Source organism: Pteropus vampyrus, unplaced genomic scaffold, assembly GCF_000151845.1.
Source record: "Pteropus vampyrus isolate Shadow unplaced genomic scaffold, Pvam_2.0 Scaffold102, whole genome shotgun sequence".
Lineage (NCBI taxonomy): Eukaryota > Metazoa > Chordata > Mammalia > Chiroptera > Pteropodidae > Pteropus > Pteropus vampyrus.
The window spans coordinates 208,128-212,545 of NW_011888883.1; the positions used below are offsets into that span (position 1 = coordinate 208,128).

General features: G+C 33.0%; 1 protein-coding gene across 5 annotated transcripts in view; it reads left to right on the forward strand.

Moving 5' to 3' along the window:
- SYNCRIP (synaptotagmin binding cytoplasmic RNA interacting protein) overlaps positions 1-3,840 on the forward strand; it is a 28,551-nt gene extending 24,711 nt beyond the window's left edge. For all 5 annotated transcript variants that reach the window (XM_011364870.2, XM_011364873.2, XM_023533407.1 and 2 more), the window contains one exon: positions 1-3,840. This exon is cut by the window's left edge. The gene's annotated coding sequence lies outside the window, so the exon portion shown is untranslated.
- Positions 3,841-4,418: the final 578 nt, after the last annotated feature.

Consider the following 4,418-nt stretch of genomic DNA (forward strand, 5'->3'; position numbering starts at 1 on the left):
TATACCAAATGTAACATTCTTAGTTGCCTTTAGTTTCAGAGGCTTGTAAGACTTCCTCATGACCATCATAACAGGCCTTGCTTTTGTCGTATTTTGTGGCTGAAAAAGCAGCCTTGCTTCTTCAGATATTGTAGTTATTTGGATGTATAATAGTTTAGCAAGATGTTACTTTTGTAAGACATCAGATGTTCAAAAAAAAAGTGCATCCGAACTTGTACTAAATACTGCAGTGTCCCTTTATAAAAAGTCAGACTAAAACTGACAGTTGTACAGCAAAGCCTGACATTTGGATATTTTGAAGTTTTTTCATAAATCATAGAGTTAGTATATGGCTGTAGTTTAGCTTTTTAGGTAAAAGGTATGTTTCATTAGTGCATTTCTTATTGCTGATCACTGTAAAAATGTGAATCAGCTTTCCATTTCTTTATGCAGGTCATGATAACTTGTAGAATAGAGTACAATCATTTGTGCTATGTTTTTAATTTTCTAAAGCACCTTGATGACAGTGAGTGTTCAGTGGTGAAGCATCCTCTATTGAATCACCCTCAAAAATTTTTTTGTCAAGTCCTAAATTGATAGCTTAAAGTCAAAAGTGAAATTATAGTTTAATTAGGACTTGGTATAAAGAAGTCCCTTTTCCCCTTTCCCAAAGGGATACTGCAGTTATATCACATACCCAATAGGCACCACAATGAAGATCAGAGCTTATTATACTTAATTAAGGTTTTATACACACCAGTTCCCCCAGTAAATGCAAATTTAACAAGAAAATTAGAAATGTCATATGTTCAAAATGCTCATGGCAAACAATCATTTTGCATTCCTGCAAATAAAATTGTTTTATACTGTAAGCTGGAGGCGAGTGTAACTTATTTTTGTAATAAAGTTTTTATTTTTTTTATGTGTCATTAATATAAATGTGTGTTAGTATAGAAATATTCTGGTTTAAAAACTTAGAATTGCACACATTTCAGTATGTTTATTTGTACTTACATAATTTTAGAATAGTGGTTGCCAATAGCTTGTATGTTTCACATTAATTGGTTTTTTTTTTATGTTACCTTAATAAACCATTTTAGTATGTTGTATGTCAGTTACTGGGATAGCTGGGACATAGAGTGTAATTTAAAATTTGTCAATAAGTATTCATTGGAATATATGTAAATGTGCCTTGCCGGTTATTGAAACTTAACTACAAAATGAGTATGGGGTGACAAAAATTAGTTCCTGGTGCTTAATGAAACTTTCTGCCACTGATTTTATATATTACCCCGTGCTTTTTTAAAGTACATCTCTCTCAAATCTTAGTGTAAGTTTGAGGGCTACACAAAACATTTACATTTCATTCTAACATATAATGAGTATAATAGGTTGTGGAAAGTGGGTAAACTAAATGTAGCCTTCAGTAAAATTGAATCTCAGTGTAATCCTTGGTGCTGGCATTTCCCAGTTCCAAGGAGTTAAATGATCCCATCAAAGAGGTCATTGCCATGCCTATTGGCACTTTACTGTCATACCCTTTTTAAGGGACACTGTCAAGGTGTTTAAGTTAATTCTCAGAATTATTTGTTGGGATTTTAGGACGGGTTTGTTTGGCTTAAGTAAGAACTACTTTTCAAAGTTGAAAGATGAACATTTTTGTGAGTTCACAAATGTGTTCTTAAAACATTAAAATACGGAACTGTGGGTGTCTAAGACTATTTGGCATTCTTAGTTTGGGGATTTGGGAGGGAAAACTGATAAAAAGAACTTGGGAAGAATTGATGGGTAATGTAAACAGTGGTGATGAAATGTACACACTCAAGTGAAATTACTTGACAGTGTTCATTTGAATAACTTTGAATTCAAGCCATTATAATTTAAAAATTAAATATCATTTGCACTGTTCTGATAATGGGTGCAGTTTTTGAGCAATATAATCAGAGCTAAATATGCATGTAGTGATTAGTGATGTGAAAAATTAAGTTGAGAAGAAATACTAACTGGTATTTTCAAACTTAAATTTCTGTAGTAAAATCAGTATCAAACTCTTATCAGAAATCAAGGAAAACAGGCAATGCATATAAACATACTTTTGAATGTTGTGTGGCCTATAAAGCAATAATGCAATTTATATGGAATGTCATGGGATATGAGAAATGGAAATGCAAAATAACTAATCCTTTAGTAAAAATGTCAACATGTTAAAAGGGGAATGTTAACTAATGTAGGTTATTGCTATTTGTGATTTGTTTATGGGTTCTTGGCTTTGACAGCTTCAAAGAATGGACAGATGACAAGTTAAAGAAATTTTGTACATTTTGTCAAGGAACGGGTCTTAAATCTAAGAGTCAAGTCCCTTCCTTGGGGTGAAAAATGTATCCTTAAAGCATTCTGATTGTTAAATAACTTGAGTTACCTAACCAAAACAGACGCAAGATTTTGTTTCTGCAGACTACTTGGCGATCAAAAGTGATCATCTCTTTTAATCAGTTTTCAGAAAGTTGCTTTGTGAGAAAATTGTGTTGAATATATTATCCCAGACATACTTTTCATGAAAGATTTTTCAGCCATTGCAACTGAATCAGATTTCAGAAATGAAGGAGAGATTGAGCACAAAAAGCGGTTGCACACTCATGATGGCAGTTGCTGCATCTTGAGAAATTTACCAATTACTCCAAGTCAGATTTAACAAAATATATTTTCCTCATAAAATATGAATAACAAATGGATTGATGGGGTGATCTTGGGTATTCACTTGTATATAAAATAATTGAAAAAACTTATTTAATAGCAGGGTGAACATCATGCTAGGTGGGCAAAATTGTCACGTTCAGAACAGCTTTTTTGACTACTATGCCAAAAGTCACTGTTGATCAGAAAAGGCAGAAGATCACCTTGTTTTAGACATGTACTGTTTAAGGGGAGAAATTAAAAAGTGTAGAAGGACTTCATGCACATAGGAGAGGGAGATAATCCTAGAGTAAATGATTGCTCAGGTTCCTAAAACTTCCAAGAATACCCACCATGGCCATTTTCTCCCCAATGATATATATCAAAAATTTTTTTTAATCTTACTATAGGAATTCAGTGGCAGGTATAAAACGAAAAATTAAACAATATATAAAATGAACAGACTTTTGGGGATGGTATATAGTATTAATTACTCAGTAATCATACCACTCAATAGGGCATGCCACTACTTTTTTAAAGATGCTGATTATAAACCAATGTTCAAAGATTTTTTAACTGTGGGCAAATTAGTAGGTGGACTTTTTGGTCTGTTCCTTTTTAAAGTACATGAGATACAAGTTCTGTTAGCACCACAGTCTGCCTTCAGTAATATACCTAAAATATTTTTTCAGGACTTGAAGCATTCAGTTGGAAAAAAAATCTTTTTTACAAATGCAAAACAGTATTATAACTAATGCTCTGGTCTAAGATTAGAGTTTTAATGATATTAACAGTAGTCTGATAAACATTTAGAAGTCTGGCATTGAGAAACAAAAGCTTGTACCTGACTAGTATTTTTATTTAAAAAATAATAGTTCTGTTAGCTTATTTAAATTGTCTTTTACATTTATTTATCCATAGAATTTATATTTATTTCATTCCTTTCATTTCCCTGAAAACTGTCTGCAGGCTCTTTGATTTGGATTAGATGTGTGAAGTACTGTCTTTTGCCAAAAACCTCAAATTACCTGTTCTTTTCAACATATAGTGGGTTTGTGCTTGTTTGGAGATCAGTTCAAAAACTATCTGTACTATCTGTACTGCCTCTGATGTTAAGATTTTATGTATAGCATAAGGAAGCTAGCTCTGACTATATTTTCCTAAGAATAAAGACCTATTTTTGTAGCATGTCTTAGGATCTCCAGGAGTCCAAGAATTATTGTGGGTGTCCTCCATTTCGTTTTTCATTTTAACAGCTTTTAAATAGACACTTGGAATCTTTAGAGCTCTTTCGCCTTTTAATTATCCATACATTCAAAATAACTAGACAATGGTAAAAATAAATTCCCCAAGAACTCTTATTCAAGCACATAATGGGGAGATGTATAGAATAAATGTACAATGTTGGTCCTCACTTAATCTTAATTGATCATGAAAATATTCTGTGGTCACATATGCCAGTGGACTTGATGAAGTTGATGGTAATTTACATGCCTCTACCGTGCAGTATTTCATTGTCAATGTCACTTGCTGAAAGGTTTGGAAATGAGATAGAGGTTGCAAGTAATTCAGGAAAGGGGAGTGAGTAAATGGGTCTATTTAAAATGTTGCACATTTAGATGACTGCAGTTGAGGTTAGGTAGGTGAACTCAGTTTAAATGTTTCATTACACTAAATTGGCAAATCATTATCAAAGAGTGGGGATCTTGTGATTGCATTTGTGAGTGGTGGTGGGACAGCGGTGGTTAGCTCATAGCCCTTGGGTT